This window comes from Taudactylus pleione, unplaced genomic scaffold (assembly GCF_031769625.1).
Source record: "Taudactylus pleione unplaced genomic scaffold, aTauple2 ptg000550l, whole genome shotgun sequence".
NCBI classification, from domain to species: domain Eukaryota; kingdom Metazoa; phylum Chordata; class Amphibia; order Anura; family Myobatrachidae; genus Taudactylus; species Taudactylus pleione.
This window is the reverse complement of record NW_028284952.1, coordinates 325,001-337,709: the sequence shown is the minus strand read 5'-3', so window position 1 is coordinate 337,709 and position 12,709 is coordinate 325,001. Positions and strand designations below refer to the sequence as shown.

Genomic DNA, 12,709 nt, shown 5'->3' with positions numbered 1-12,709 from the left:
TAACTTTAGACCTGTATTACTTCTTAACTCAAGTAAATTCATTGATAAGTTGAAAAAATTAAATGTAAAATGTAATAGAAAAGAATGTTATGGCAGTATAAAATTACCTACAGCACCTGGTATTCCCAGGTGGTCTCCCATCCAAGTACTAACCAGGCCCAACACTGCATAGCTTCCAAGATCAGACGAGATTGGGCATGTCCAGTGTGGTTTGGCTGTAGGTGCTCAAAAACATTAACTTTAGACCTCTATTACTTCTTAACTCAAGTAAATTCATTGATAAGTTGAAAAAATTAAATTTAAAATGTAATAGAAAAGAATGTTATGGCAGTATAAAATTACCTACAGCACCTGGTAATCCCAGGTGGTCTCCCATCCAAGTACTAACAAGGCCCAACACTGCCTAGCTTCCAAGTTCAGACGAGATTGGGCATGTCCAGTGTGGTTTGGCTGTAGGTGCTCAAAAACATTAACTTTAGACCTCTTTTACTTCTTAACTCAAGTAAATTCAATGATAAGTTGAAAAATGAAATGTAAAATGTAATAGAAAAGAATATTATGGCAGTATAAAATAACCTACAGCACCTAGTATTCCCAGGTGGTCTCCCATCCAAGTACTAACCAGGCCCAACACTGCATAGCTTCCAAGATCAGACGAGATTGGGCATGTCTAGTGTGGTTTGGCTGTAGGTGCTCAAAACCATTAACTTTAGACCTCTTTTACTTCTTAACTCAAGTAAATTCATTGATAAGTTGAAAAAATGAAATGTAGAATGTAATAGAAAAGAATGTTTTGGCTGTCTAAAATTACCTACAGCACCTGGTATTCCAAGGTGGTCTCCCATCCAAGTACAAACCAGGCCCAACACTGCATAGCTTCCAAGATCAGACGAGATTGGGAATGTCCAGTGTGGTTTGGCTGTAGGTGCTCAAAACATTAAATTTAGACCTCTATTACTTCTTAACTCAAGTAAATTCATTGTTAAGTTGAAAAAATTAAATGTAAAATGTAATAGAAAAGAATGTTCTGGCAGTATAAAATTACCTACAGCTCCTAGTATTCCCAGGTGGTCTCCCATCCAAGTACTTACCAGGCCCAACACTGCATAGCTTCCAAGATCAGACGAGATTGGGCATGTCCACTGTGGTTTGGCTGTAGGTGCTCAAAAGCATTAAATTTAGACCGCTTTTACTTCTTAACACAAGTAAATTCATTGATAAGTTGAAAAAATTAAATGTAAAATGTAATAGAAAAGAATGTTATGGCAGTTTAAAATTACCTACAGCACCTGGGATTCCTAGGTAGTCACCAATCCAAGTACTAACCAGTCCCAACACTGCATAGCTTCCAAGATCAGACGAGATTGGGCATGTCCAGTGTGGTTTGGCTGTAGGTGCTCAAAAACATTAACTTTAGACCTGTATTACTTCTTAACTCAAGTAAATTAATTGATAAGTTGAAAAAATTAAATGTAAAATGTAATAGAAAAGAATGTTATGGGAGTATAAAATTACCTACTGCACCTGGTATTCCCAGGTGGTCTCCCATCCAAGTACTAACCAGGCCCAATACTGCATAGCTTCCAAGATCAGACGAGATTGGGCATGTCCAGTGTGGTTTGTCTGTAGGTGCTCAAAGACATTAACTTTAGACTTCTTTTACTTCTTAACTCAAGTAAATTCAATGATAAGTTGAAAAATGAAATGTAAAATGTAATAGAAAAGAATGTTATGGCAGTATAAAATTACCTTCAGCACCTAGTATTCCCAGGTGGTCTCCCATCTAAGTACTAACCAGGCCCAACACTGCATAACTTCCAAGATCAGACGAGATTTGGCATGTCCAGTGTGGATTGGCTGTAGGTGCTCAAAAGTATTAACTTTAGACCTCTATTACTTCTTAACTCAAGGAAATTCATTGATAAGTTGAAAAAATTAAATGTAAAATGTAATAGAAAAGAATGTTCTGGCAGTATAAAATTACCTACAGCTCCTGGTATTCCAGGTGGTCTCCCATCCAAGTACTAACCAGGCCCAACACTGCATAGTTTCCAAGATCAGATGAGATTGGGCATGTCCACTGTGGTTTGGCTGTAGGTGCTCAAAAGCTTTAAATTTAGACCACTTTTACTTCTTAACTCAAGTAAATTCAATGATAAGTTGAAAAAATTAAATGTAAAATGTAATAGAAAAGAATGTTATGGCAGTATAAAATTACCTACAGCACCTGGTATTCCCAGGTGGTCTCCCATCCAAGTACTAAACAAGCCCAACACTGCATAGCTTCCAAGATCAGACGAGATTGGGCATGTCCAGTGTGGTTTGGCTGTAGGTGCTCAACGACATTAACTTTAGACTTCTTTTACTTCTTAACTCAAGTAAATTCAATGATAAGTTGAAAAATTTAATGTAAAATGTAATAGAAAAGAATGTTATGGCTGCATAAAATTACCTACAGCACCTGGTATTCCCAGGTGGTCTCCCATCCAAGTACTAACCAGGCACAACACTGCATAGCTTCCAAGATCAGACGAGATTGGGCATGTCCAGTGTGGTTTGGCAGTAGGTGCTCAAAAACATTAACTTTAGACCTCTATTACTTCTTAACTCAAGTAAATTCATTGATAAGTTGAAAAATTTAAATGTAAAATGTAATAGAAAAGAATGTTCTGGCAGTATAAAATTACCTACAGCTCCTGGTATTCCCAGGTGGTCTCCCATCCAAGTACTAACCAGGCCCAACACTGCATAGCTTCCAAGATCAGACGAGATTGGGCATGTCCAGTGTGGTTTGGCTGTAGGTGCTCAAAAACAATAACTTTAGACCTGTATTACTTCTTAACTCAAGTAAATTCATTGATAAGTTGAAAAAATTAAATGTAAAATGTAATAGAAAAGAATGTTATGGCAGTATAAAATTACCTACTGCACCTGGTTTTCCCAGGTGGTCTCCCATCCAAGTTCTGACCTTACCCAACACTGCATAGCTACCAAGATAAGACGAGATTGGGCATGTCCAGTGTGGATTGGCTGTAGGTGCTCAGAAGTATTAACTTTAGACCTCTATTACTTCTTAACTCAAGGAAATTCATTGATAAGTTGAAAAAATTAAATGTAAAATGTAATAGAAAAGAATGTTCTGGCAGTATAAAATTACCTACATCTCCTGGTTTTCCCAGGTGGTCTCCCATCCAAGTACTAACCAGGCCCAACACTGCATAGCTTCCAAGATCAGACGAGATTGGGCATGTCCACTGTGGTTTGGCTGTAGGTGCTCAAATGCATTAAATTTAGACCGCTTTTACTTCTTAACACAAGTAAATTCATTTATAAGTTGAAAAAATCAAATGTAAAATGTAATAGAAAAGACTGTTATGGCAGTATAAAATTACCTACAGCACCTGGTATTCCCAGGTGGTTTCCCATCCAAGTACTAACCAGGCCCAACACTGCATAGCTTCCAAGATCAGACGAGATTGGGCATGTCCAGTGTGGTTTGGCTGAAGGTGCTCAAAAACATTAACTTTAGACCTCTTTTACTTCTTAACTCAAGTAAATTCAATGATAAGTTGAAAAATGAAATGTAAAATGTAATAGAAAAGAATGTTATGGCAGTATAAAATTACCTACAGCACCTGGTATTCCCAGGTGGTCGCCCATCTAAGTACTAACCAGGCCCAACACTGCATAGCTTCCAAGATCAGACGAGATTGGGCATGTCCAGTGTGGTTTGGCTGTAGGTACTCAAAAACATTAACTTTAGACCTCTTTTACTTCTTAACTCAAGTAAATTCATTGATAAGTTGAAAAAATCAAATGTAAAATGTAATAAAAAAAGAATGATTTTGGCTGTCTAAAATTACCTACAGCAACTGGTATTCCCAGGTGGTCTCCCATCCAAGTACAAACCAGGCCCAACACTGCATAGCTTCCAAGATCAGACGAGATTGGGCATGTCCAGTGTGGTTTGACTGTAGATGCTCAAAATCATTAACTTTAGACCTGTATTACTTCTTAACTCAAGTAAATTCATTGATAAGTTGAAAAAATTAAATGTAAAATGTAATAGAAAAGAATGTTATGGCAGTATAAAATTACCTACTGCACCTGGTTTTCCCAGGTGGTCTCCCATCCAAGTTCTGACCATACCCAACACTGCATAGCTACCAAGATAAGACGAGATTGGGCATGTCCAGTGTTGATTGGCTGTAGGTGCTCAAAACTATTAACTTTAGACCTCTATTACTTCTTAACTCAAGGAAATTCATTGATAAGTTGAAAAAATTAAATGTAAAATGTAATAGAAAAGAATGTTCTGGCAGTATAAAATTACCTACAGCTCCTGGTATTCCAGGTGGTCTCCCATCCAAGTACTAACCAGGCCCAACACTGCATAGCTTCCAAGATCAGACGAGATTGGGCATGTCCACTGTGGTTTGGCTGTAGGTACTCAAAAGCTTTAAATTTAGACCGCTTTTACTTCTTAACTCAAGTAAATTCAATGATAAGTTGAAAAAATTAAATGTAAAATGTAATAGAAAAGAATGTTATAGCAGTATAAAATTACCTACAGCACCTGGTATTCCCAGGTGGTCTCCCATCCAAGTACTAACCAGGCCCAACACTGCATAGCTTCCAAGATCAGACGAGATTGGGCATGTCCAGTGTGGTTTGGCTGTAGGTGCTCAAAAACATTAACTTTAGACCTCTATTACTTCTTAACTCAAGTAAATTCATTGATAAGTTGAAAAAATTAAATGTAAAATGTAATAGAAAAGACTGTTATGGCAGTATAAAATTACCTACAGCACCTGGTATTCCCAGGTGGTCTCCCATCCAAGTACTAACCAGGCCCAACACTGCATAGCTTCCAAGATCAGACGAGATTGGGCATGTCCAGTGTGGTTTGGCTGTAGGTGCTCAAAGACATTAACTTTAGACTTCTTTTACTTCTTAACTCAAGTAAATTCAATGATAAGTTGAAAAATGAAATGTAAAATGTAATAGAAAAGAATGTTTTGGCTGTCTAAAATTACCTACAGCACCTGGTATTCCAAGGTGGTCTCCCATCCAAGTACAAACCAGGCCCAACACTGCATAGCTTCCAAGATCAGACGAGATTGGGCATGTCCAGTGTGGTTTGGCTGTAGGTGCTCAAAACATTAAATTTAGACCTCTATTACTTCTTAACTCAAGTAAATTCATTGTTAAGTTGAAAAAATTAAATGTAAAATGTAATAGAAAAGAATGTTCTGGCAGTATAAAATTGCCTACAGCTCCTGGTATTCCCAGGTGGTCTCCCATCCAAGTACTTACCAGGCCCAACACTGCATAGCTTCCAAGATCAGATGAGATTGGGCATGTCCACTGTGGTTTGGCTGTAGGTGCTCAAAAGCATTAAATTTAGACCGCTTTTACTTCTTAACACAAGTAAATTCATTGATAAGTTGAAAAAATTAAATGTAAAATGTAATAGAAAAGAATGTTATGGCAGTTTAAAATTACCTACAGCACCTGGGATTCCTAGGTAGTCACCAATCCAAGTACTAACCAGTCCCAACACTGCATAGCTTCCAAGATCAGACGAGATTGGGCATGTCCAGTGTGGTTTGGCTGTAGGTGCTCAAAAACATTAACTTTAGACCTGTATTACTTCTTAACTCAAGTAAATTAATTGATAAGTTGAAAAAATTAAATGTAAAATGTAATAGAAAAGAATGTTATGGGAGTATAAAATTACCTACTGCACCTGGTATTCCCAGGTGGTCTCCCATCCAAGTACTAACCAGGCCCAATACTGCATAGCTTCCAAGATCAGACGAGATTGGGCATGTCCAGTGTGGTTTGGCTGTAGGTGCTCAAAGACATTAACTTTAGACTTCTTTTACTTCTTAACTCAAGTAAATTCAATGATAAGTTGAAAAATGAAATGTAAAATGTAATAGAAAAGAATGTTATGGCAGTATAAAATTACCTTCAGCACCTAGTATTCCCAGGTGGTCTCCCATCTAAGTACTAACCAGGCCCAACACTGCATAGCTTCCAAGATCAGACGAGATTTGGCATGTCCAGTGTGGATTGGCTGTAGGTGCTCAAAAGTATTAACTTTAGACCTCTATTACTTCTTAACTCAAGGAAATTCATTGATAAGTTGAAAAAATTAAATGTAAAATGTAATAGAAAAGAATGTTCTGGCAGTATAAAATTACCTACAGCTCCTGGTATTCCAGGTGGTCTCCCATCCAAGTACTAACCAGGCCCAACACTGCATAGCTTCCAAGATCAGATGAGATTGGGCATGTCCACTGTGGTTTGGCTGTAGGTGCTCATAAGCTTTAAATTTAGACCACTTTTACTTCTTAACTCAAGTAAATTCAATGATAAGTTGAAAAAATTAAATGTAAAATGTAATAGAAAAGAATGTTATGGCAGTATAAAATTACCTACAGCACCTGGTATTCCCAGGTGGTCTCCCATCCAAGTACTAAACAGGCCCAACACTGCATAGCTTCCAAGATCAGACGAGATTGGGCATGTCCAGTGTTGTTTGGCTGTAGGTGCTCAACGACATTAACTTTAGACTTCTTTTACTTCTTAACTCAAGTAAATTCAATGATAAGTTGAAAAATTAAATGTAAAATGTAATAGAAAAGAATGTTATTGCTGCATCAAATTACCTACAGCACCTGGTATTCCCAGGTGGTCTCCCATCCAAGTACTAACCAGGCACAACACTGCATAGCTTCCAAGATCAGACGAGATTGGGCATGTCCAGTGTGGTTTGGCAGTAGGTGCTCAAAAACATTAACTTTAGACCTCTATTACTTCTTAACTCAAGTAAATTCATTGATAAGTTGAAAAATTTAAATGTAAAATGTAATAGAAAAGAATGTTCTGGCAGTATAAAATTACCTACAGCTCCTGGTATTCCCAGGTGGTCTCCCATCCAAGTACTAACCAGGCCCAACACTGCACAGCTTCCAAGATCAGACGAGATTGGGCATGTCCAGTGTGGTTTGGCTGTAGGTGCTCAAAAACAATAACTTTAGACCTGTATTACTTCTTAACTCAAGTAAATTCATTGATAAGTTGAAAAAATTAAATGTAAAATGTAATAGAAAAGAATGTTATGGCAGTATAAAATTACCTACTGCACCTGGTTTTCCCAGGTGGTCTCCCATCCAAGTTCTGACCTTACCCAACACTGCATAGCTACCAAGATAAGACGAGATTGGGCATGTCCAGTGTGGATTGGCTGTAGGTGCTCAGAAGTGTTAACTTTAGACCTCTATTACTTCTTAACTCAAGGAAATTCATTGATAAGTTGAAAAAATTAAATGTAAAATGTAATAGAAAAGAATGTTCTGGCAGTATAAAATTACCTACATCTCCTGGTATTCCCAGGTGGTCTCCCATCCAAGTACTAACCAGGCCCAACACTGCATAGCTTCCAAGATCAGACGAGATTGGGCATGTCCACTGTGGTTTGGCTGTAGGTGCTCAAATACATTAAATTTAGACCGCTTTTACTTCTTAACACAAGTAAATTCATTTATAAGTTGAAAAAATCAAATGTAAAATGTAATAGAAAAGACTGTTATGGCAGTATAAAATTACCTACAGCACCTAGTATTCCCAGGTGGTTTCCCATCCAAGTACTAACCAGGCCCAACACTGCATAGCTTCCAAGATCAGACGAGATTGGGCATGTCCAGTGTGGTTTGGCTGAAGGTGCTCAAAAACATTAACTTTAGACCTCTTTTACTTCTTAACTCAAGTAAATTCAATGATAAGTTGAAAAATGAAATGTAAAATGTAATAGAAAAGAATGTTATGGCAGTATAAAATTACCTACAGCACCTGGTATTCCCAGGTGGTCGCCCATCTAAGTACTAACCAGGCCCAACACTGCATAGCTTCCAAGATCAGACGAGATTGGGCATGTCCAGTGTGGTTTGGCTGTAGGTACTCAAAAACATTAACTTTAGACCTCTTTTACTTCTTAACTCAAGTAAATTCATTGATAAGTTGAAAAAATCAAATGTAAAATGTAATAAAAAAGAATGATTTTGGCTGTCTAAAATTACCTACAGCAACTGGTATTCCCAGGTGGTCTCCCATCCAAGTACAAACCAGGCCCAACACTGCATAGCTTCCAAGATCAGACGAGATTGGGCATGTCCAGTGTGGTTTGACTGTAGATGCTCAAAATCATTAACTTTAGACCTGTATTACTTCTTAACTCAAGTAAATTCATTGATAAGTTGAAAAAATTAAATGTAAAATGTAATAGAAAAGAATGTTCTGGCAGTATAAAATTAGCTACTGCACCTGGTTTTCCCAGGTGGTCTCCCATCCAAGTTCTGACCATACCCAACACTGCATAGCTACCAAGATAAGACGAGATTGGGCATGTCCAGTGTTGATTGGCTGTAGGTGCTCAAAAGTATTAACTTTAGACCTCTATTACTTCTTAACTCAAGGAAATTCATTGATAAGTTGAAAAAATTAAATGTAAAATGTAATAGAAAAGAATGTTCTGGCAGTATAAAATTACCTACAGCTCCTGGTATTCCAGGTGGTCTCCCATCCAAGTACTAACCAGGCCCAACACTGCATAGCTTCCAAGATCAGACGAGATTGGGCATGTCCACTGTGGTTTGGCTGTAGGTACTCAAAAGCTTTAAATTTAGACCGCTTTTACTTCTTAACTCAAGTAAATTCAATGATAATTTGAAAAAATTAAATGTAAAATGTAATAGAAAAGAATTTTATAGCAGTATAAAATTACCTACAGCACCTGGTATTCCCAGGTGGTCTCCCATCCAAGTACTAACCAGGCCCAACACTGCATAGCTTCCAAGATCAGACGAGATTGGGCATGTCCAGTGTGGTTTGGCTGTAGGTGCTCAAAAACATTAACTTTAGACCTCTATTACTTCTTAACTCAAGTAAATTCATTGATAAGTTGAAAAAATTAAATGTAAAATGTAATAGAAAAGACTGTTATGGCAGTATAAAATTACCTACAGCACCTGGTATTCCCAGGTGGTCTCCCATCCAAGTACTAACCAGGCCCAACACTGCATAGCTTCCAAGATCAGACGAGATTGGGCATGTCCAGTGTGGTTTGGCTGTAGGTTCTCAAAGACATTAACTTTAGACTTCTTTTACTTCTTAACTCAAGTAAATTCAATGATAAGTTGAAAAATGAAATGTAAAATGTAATAGAAAAGAATGTTATGGCAGTATAAAATTAGCTTCAGCACCTAGTATTCCCAGGTGGTCTCCCATCTAAGTACTAACCAGGCCCAACACTGCATAGCTTCCAAAATCAGAGGAGATTTGGCATGTCCAGTGTGGTTTGGCTGTAGGTGCTCAAAAACATTAACTTTAGACCTCTTTTACTTCTTAACTCAAGTAAATTCATTGATAAGTTGAAAAAATTAAATGTAAAATATAATAGAAAAGAATGTTATGGCTGCATAAAATTACCTACAGCACCTGGTATTCCCAGGTGGTCTCCCATCCAAGTACTAACCAAGCTCAACACTGCATAGCTTCCAAGATCAGACGAGATTGGGGATGTCCACTGTGGTTTGGCTGTAGGTGATCAAAAGCATTAAATTTAGACCTCTTTTACTTCTTAACACAAATAAATTCATTGATAAGTTGAAAAAATTAAATGTAAAATGTAATAGAAAAGGTAGTTATGGCAGTTCAAAATTACCTACAGCACCAGGGATTCCTAGGTAGTCTCCCATCCAAGTACTAACCAGTCCCAACACTGCACAGCTTCCAAGTTCAGACGAGATTGGGCATGTCCAGTGTGGTTTGGCTGTAGGTGCTCAAAAACATTAACTTTAGACCTGTATTACTTCTTAACTCAAGTAAATTCATTGATAAGTTGAAAAAATTAAATGTAAAATGTAATAGAAAAGAATGTTATGGCAGTATAAAATTACCTACTGCACCTGGTTTTCCCAGGTGGTCTCCCATCAAAGTACTGACCAGGCACAACACTGCATAGCTACCAAGAAAAGACGAGATTGGGCATGTCCAGTGTGGATTGGCTGTAGGTGCTCAAAAGTATTAACTTTAGACCTCTATTACTTCTTTTCTCAAGGAAATTCATTGATAAGTTGAAAAAATTAAATGTAAAATGTAATAGAAAAGAATGTTATGGCAGTATAAAATTACCTACAGCTCCTGGTATTCCCAGGTGGTCTCCCATCCAAGTACTAACCAGGCCCAACACTGCATAGCTTCCAAGATCAGACGAGATTGGGCATGTCCAGTGTGGTTTGGCTGTAGGTGCTCAAAAACATTAACTTTAGACCTCTTTTACTTCTTAACTCAAGTAAATTCAATGATAAGTTGAAAAATTAAATGTAAAATGTAATAGAAAAGAATGTTATGGCAGTAAAAAATTACCTACAGCTCCTGGTATTCCCAGGTGGTCTCCCATCAAGTACTAACCAGGCCCAACACTGCATAGCTTCCAAGATCAGACGAGATTGGGCATGTCCAGTGTGGTTTGGCTGTAGGTGCTCAAAAACATTATCTTTAGACCTCTATTACTTCTTAACTCAAGTAAATTCATTGATAAGTTGAAAAAATTAAATTTAAAATGTAATAGAAAAGAATGTTCTGGCAGTATAAAATTAGCTACAGCACCTGGTAATCCCAGGTGGTCTCCCATCCAAGTACTAACCAGGCCCAACACTGCCTAGCTTCCAAGTTCAGACGAGATTGGGCATGTCCAGTGTGGTTTGGCTGTAGGTGCTCAAAAGCATTAACTTTAGACCTCTTTTACTTCTTAACTCAAGTAAATTCAATGATAAGTTGAAAAATGAAATGTAAAATGTAATAGAAAAGAATGTTATGGCAGTATAAAATTACCTACAGCACCTAGTATTCCCAGGTGGTCTCCCATCCAAGTACTAACCAGGCCCAACACTGCATAGCTTCCAAGATCAGACGAGATTGGGCATGTCTAGTGTGGTTTGGCTGTAGGTGCTCAAAACCATTAACTTTAGACCTCTTTTACTTCTTAACTCAAGTAAATTCATTGATAAGTTGAAAAAATGAAATGTAGAATGTAATAGAAAAGAATGTTTTGGCTGTCTAAAATTACCTACAGCACCTGGTATTCCAAGGTGGTCTCCCATCCAAGTACAAACCAGGCCCAACACTGCATAGCTTCCAAGATCAGACGAGATTGGGCATGTCCACTGTGGTTTGGCTGTAGGTGCTCAAAAGCATTAAATTTAGACCGCTTTTACTTCTTAACACAAGTAAATTCATTGATAAGTTGAAAAAATTAAATGTAAAATGTAATAGAAAAGAATGTTATGGCAGTTTAAAATTACCTACAGCACCTGTGATTCCTAGGTAGTCACCAATCCAAGTACTAACCATTCCCAACACTGCCTAGCTTCCAAGTTCAGACGAGATTGGGCATGTCCAGTGTGGTTTGGCTGTAGGTGCTCAAAAGCATTAACTTTAGACCTCTTTTACTTCTTAACTCAAGTAAATTCAATGATAAGTTGAAAAATGAAATGTAAAATGTAATAGAAAAGAATGTTATGGCAGTATAAAATTACCTACATCACCTAGTATTCCCAGGTGGTCTCCCATCCAAGTACAAACCAGGCCCAACACTGCATAGCTTCCAAGATCAGACGAGATTGGGCATGTCCACTGTGGTTTGGCTGTAGGTGCTCAAAAGCATTAAATTTAGACCGCTTTTACTTCTTAACACAAGTAAATTCATTGATAAGTTGAAAAAATCAAATGTAAAATGTAATAGAAAAGACTGTTATGGCAGTATAAAATTACCTACAGCACCTGGTATTCCCAGGTGGTTTCCCATCCAAGTACTAACCAGGCCCAACACTGCATAGCTTCCAAGATCAGACGAGATTGGGCATATCCAGTGTGGTTTGGCTGAAGGTGCTCAAAAACATTAACTTTAGACCTCTTTTACTTCTTAACTCAAGTAAATTCAATGATAAGTTGAAAAATGAAATGTAAAATGTAATAGAAAAGAATGTTATGGCAGTATAAAATTACCTACAGCACCTGGTATTCCCAGGTGGTCGCCCAACTAAGTACTAACCAGGCCCAACACTGCATAGCTTCCAAGATCAGACGAGATTGGGCATGTCCAGTGTGGTTTGGCTGTAGGTACTCAAAAACATTAACTTTAGACCTCTTTTACTTCTTATCTCAAGTAAATTCATTGATAAGTTGAAAAAATCAAATGTAAAATGTAATAGAAAAGAATGTTATGGCAGTATAAAATTACCTACAGCACCTGGTATTCCCAGGTGGTCGCCCAACTAAGTACTAACCAGGCCCAACACTGCATAGCTTCCAAGATCAGACAAGATTGGGCATGTCCAGTGTGGTTTGACTGTAGATGCTCAAAATCATTAACTTTAGACCTGTATTACTTCTTAACTCAAGTAAATTCATTGATAAGTTGAAAAAATTAAATGTAAAATGTAATAGAAAAGAATGTTCTGGCAGTATAAAATTAGCTACTGCACCTGGTTTTCCCAGGTGGTCTCCCATCCAAGTACTAACCAGGCCCAACACTGCATAGCTTCCAAGATCAGACGAGATTGGGCATGTCCACTGTGGTTTGGCTGTAGGTACTCAAAAGCTTTAAATTTAGACCGCTTCTACTTCTTAACTCAAGTAA

General features: G+C 37.7%; 7 non-coding genes and 42 pseudogenes across 7 annotated transcripts; all 49 read right to left on the bottom strand.

The window, feature by feature from the left end:
- Nucleotides 1-104: 104 nt before the first annotated feature.
- LOC148484428 (5S ribosomal RNA) lies at nucleotides 105-223 on the bottom strand. Its single transcript, XR_015871692.1, has one exon. It is a non-coding gene; the product is annotated as a 5S ribosomal RNA (ribosomal RNA).
- A 116-nt stretch (nucleotides 224-339) lies between these two features.
- Nucleotides 340-458, bottom strand: LOC148484427 (5S ribosomal RNA; annotated as a pseudogene).
- A 115-nt stretch (nucleotides 459-573) lies between these two features.
- Nucleotides 574-692, bottom strand: LOC148484426 (5S ribosomal RNA; annotated as a pseudogene).
- Nucleotides 693-808: 116 nt separating this feature from the next.
- LOC148484425 (5S ribosomal RNA) lies at nucleotides 809-927 on the bottom strand (annotated as a pseudogene).
- Nucleotides 928-1,042: 115 nt separating this feature from the next.
- Nucleotides 1,043-1,161, bottom strand: LOC148484424 (5S ribosomal RNA; annotated as a pseudogene).
- A 116-nt stretch (nucleotides 1,162-1,277) lies between these two features.
- LOC148484423 (5S ribosomal RNA) lies at nucleotides 1,278-1,396 on the bottom strand (annotated as a pseudogene).
- A 116-nt stretch (nucleotides 1,397-1,512) lies between these two features.
- On the bottom strand, nucleotides 1,513-1,631 carry LOC148484422 (5S ribosomal RNA; annotated as a pseudogene).
- A 115-nt stretch (nucleotides 1,632-1,746) lies between these two features.
- On the bottom strand, nucleotides 1,747-1,865 carry LOC148484421 (5S ribosomal RNA; annotated as a pseudogene).
- A 116-nt stretch (nucleotides 1,866-1,981) lies between these two features.
- On the bottom strand, nucleotides 1,982-2,099 carry LOC148484420 (5S ribosomal RNA; annotated as a pseudogene).
- Nucleotides 2,100-2,215: 116 nt separating this feature from the next.
- On the bottom strand, nucleotides 2,216-2,334 carry LOC148484419 (5S ribosomal RNA; annotated as a pseudogene).
- Nucleotides 2,335-2,449: 115 nt separating this feature from the next.
- LOC148484418 (5S ribosomal RNA) lies at nucleotides 2,450-2,568 on the bottom strand (annotated as a pseudogene).
- A 116-nt stretch (nucleotides 2,569-2,684) lies between these two features.
- Nucleotides 2,685-2,803, bottom strand: LOC148484417 (5S ribosomal RNA; annotated as a pseudogene).
- A 351-nt stretch (nucleotides 2,804-3,154) lies between these two features.
- LOC148484416 (5S ribosomal RNA) lies at nucleotides 3,155-3,273 on the bottom strand (annotated as a pseudogene).
- Nucleotides 3,274-3,389: 116 nt separating this feature from the next.
- LOC148484415 (5S ribosomal RNA) lies at nucleotides 3,390-3,508 on the bottom strand (annotated as a pseudogene).
- Nucleotides 3,509-3,623: 115 nt separating this feature from the next.
- LOC148484414 (5S ribosomal RNA) lies at nucleotides 3,624-3,742 on the bottom strand. The gene has a single exon (XR_015870698.1). It is a non-coding gene; the product is annotated as a 5S ribosomal RNA (ribosomal RNA).
- A 118-nt stretch (nucleotides 3,743-3,860) lies between these two features.
- Nucleotides 3,861-3,979, bottom strand: LOC148484413 (5S ribosomal RNA; annotated as a pseudogene).
- A 351-nt stretch (nucleotides 3,980-4,330) lies between these two features.
- On the bottom strand, nucleotides 4,331-4,448 carry LOC148484412 (5S ribosomal RNA; annotated as a pseudogene).
- Nucleotides 4,449-4,564: 116 nt separating this feature from the next.
- LOC148484411 (5S ribosomal RNA) lies at nucleotides 4,565-4,683 on the bottom strand. The gene has a single exon (XR_015871691.1). It is a non-coding gene; the product is annotated as a 5S ribosomal RNA (ribosomal RNA).
- A 116-nt stretch (nucleotides 4,684-4,799) lies between these two features.
- Nucleotides 4,800-4,918, bottom strand: LOC148484410 (5S ribosomal RNA). Its single transcript, XR_015871690.1, has one exon. It is a non-coding gene; the product is annotated as a 5S ribosomal RNA (ribosomal RNA).
- A 115-nt stretch (nucleotides 4,919-5,033) lies between these two features.
- On the bottom strand, nucleotides 5,034-5,152 carry LOC148484409 (5S ribosomal RNA; annotated as a pseudogene).
- Nucleotides 5,153-5,267: 115 nt separating this feature from the next.
- On the bottom strand, nucleotides 5,268-5,386 carry LOC148484408 (5S ribosomal RNA; annotated as a pseudogene).
- Nucleotides 5,387-5,502: 116 nt separating this feature from the next.
- On the bottom strand, nucleotides 5,503-5,621 carry LOC148484407 (5S ribosomal RNA; annotated as a pseudogene).
- Nucleotides 5,622-5,737: 116 nt separating this feature from the next.
- Nucleotides 5,738-5,856, bottom strand: LOC148484406 (5S ribosomal RNA; annotated as a pseudogene).
- Nucleotides 5,857-5,971: 115 nt separating this feature from the next.
- LOC148484405 (5S ribosomal RNA) lies at nucleotides 5,972-6,090 on the bottom strand (annotated as a pseudogene).
- A 116-nt stretch (nucleotides 6,091-6,206) lies between these two features.
- Nucleotides 6,207-6,324, bottom strand: LOC148484404 (5S ribosomal RNA; annotated as a pseudogene).
- Nucleotides 6,325-6,440: 116 nt separating this feature from the next.
- Nucleotides 6,441-6,559, bottom strand: LOC148484403 (5S ribosomal RNA; annotated as a pseudogene).
- Nucleotides 6,560-6,674: 115 nt separating this feature from the next.
- Nucleotides 6,675-6,793, bottom strand: LOC148484402 (5S ribosomal RNA; annotated as a pseudogene).
- A 116-nt stretch (nucleotides 6,794-6,909) lies between these two features.
- Nucleotides 6,910-7,028, bottom strand: LOC148484401 (5S ribosomal RNA; annotated as a pseudogene).
- A 351-nt stretch (nucleotides 7,029-7,379) lies between these two features.
- Nucleotides 7,380-7,498, bottom strand: LOC148484400 (5S ribosomal RNA; annotated as a pseudogene).
- Nucleotides 7,499-7,614: 116 nt separating this feature from the next.
- On the bottom strand, nucleotides 7,615-7,733 carry LOC148484399 (5S ribosomal RNA; annotated as a pseudogene).
- A 115-nt stretch (nucleotides 7,734-7,848) lies between these two features.
- LOC148484398 (5S ribosomal RNA) lies at nucleotides 7,849-7,967 on the bottom strand. Its single transcript, XR_015870696.1, has one exon. It is a non-coding gene; the product is annotated as a 5S ribosomal RNA (ribosomal RNA).
- Nucleotides 7,968-8,084: 117 nt separating this feature from the next.
- Nucleotides 8,085-8,203, bottom strand: LOC148484397 (5S ribosomal RNA; annotated as a pseudogene).
- A 351-nt stretch (nucleotides 8,204-8,554) lies between these two features.
- Nucleotides 8,555-8,672, bottom strand: LOC148484396 (5S ribosomal RNA; annotated as a pseudogene).
- A 116-nt stretch (nucleotides 8,673-8,788) lies between these two features.
- Nucleotides 8,789-8,907, bottom strand: LOC148484395 (5S ribosomal RNA). Its single transcript, XR_015871689.1, has one exon. It is a non-coding gene; the product is annotated as a 5S ribosomal RNA (ribosomal RNA).
- A 116-nt stretch (nucleotides 8,908-9,023) lies between these two features.
- Nucleotides 9,024-9,142, bottom strand: LOC148484394 (5S ribosomal RNA). The gene has a single exon (XR_015871688.1). It is a non-coding gene; the product is annotated as a 5S ribosomal RNA (ribosomal RNA).
- A 115-nt stretch (nucleotides 9,143-9,257) lies between these two features.
- LOC148484393 (5S ribosomal RNA) lies at nucleotides 9,258-9,376 on the bottom strand (annotated as a pseudogene).
- A 116-nt stretch (nucleotides 9,377-9,492) lies between these two features.
- LOC148484392 (5S ribosomal RNA) lies at nucleotides 9,493-9,611 on the bottom strand (annotated as a pseudogene).
- Nucleotides 9,612-9,727: 116 nt separating this feature from the next.
- LOC148484391 (5S ribosomal RNA) lies at nucleotides 9,728-9,846 on the bottom strand (annotated as a pseudogene).
- A 351-nt stretch (nucleotides 9,847-10,197) lies between these two features.
- Nucleotides 10,198-10,316, bottom strand: LOC148484390 (5S ribosomal RNA; annotated as a pseudogene).
- A 115-nt stretch (nucleotides 10,317-10,431) lies between these two features.
- Nucleotides 10,432-10,549, bottom strand: LOC148484389 (5S ribosomal RNA; annotated as a pseudogene).
- A 116-nt stretch (nucleotides 10,550-10,665) lies between these two features.
- On the bottom strand, nucleotides 10,666-10,784 carry LOC148484388 (5S ribosomal RNA; annotated as a pseudogene).
- A 115-nt stretch (nucleotides 10,785-10,899) lies between these two features.
- On the bottom strand, nucleotides 10,900-11,018 carry LOC148484387 (5S ribosomal RNA; annotated as a pseudogene).
- A 116-nt stretch (nucleotides 11,019-11,134) lies between these two features.
- LOC148484386 (5S ribosomal RNA) lies at nucleotides 11,135-11,253 on the bottom strand (annotated as a pseudogene).
- Nucleotides 11,254-11,369: 116 nt separating this feature from the next.
- Nucleotides 11,370-11,488, bottom strand: LOC148484385 (5S ribosomal RNA; annotated as a pseudogene).
- Nucleotides 11,489-11,603: 115 nt separating this feature from the next.
- Nucleotides 11,604-11,722, bottom strand: LOC148484384 (5S ribosomal RNA; annotated as a pseudogene).
- A 116-nt stretch (nucleotides 11,723-11,838) lies between these two features.
- On the bottom strand, nucleotides 11,839-11,957 carry LOC148484383 (5S ribosomal RNA; annotated as a pseudogene).
- A 115-nt stretch (nucleotides 11,958-12,072) lies between these two features.
- On the bottom strand, nucleotides 12,073-12,191 carry LOC148484382 (5S ribosomal RNA; annotated as a pseudogene).
- Nucleotides 12,192-12,307: 116 nt separating this feature from the next.
- Nucleotides 12,308-12,426, bottom strand: LOC148484381 (5S ribosomal RNA; annotated as a pseudogene).
- A 116-nt stretch (nucleotides 12,427-12,542) lies between these two features.
- Nucleotides 12,543-12,661, bottom strand: LOC148484380 (5S ribosomal RNA; annotated as a pseudogene).
- Nucleotides 12,662-12,709: the final 48 nt, after the last annotated feature.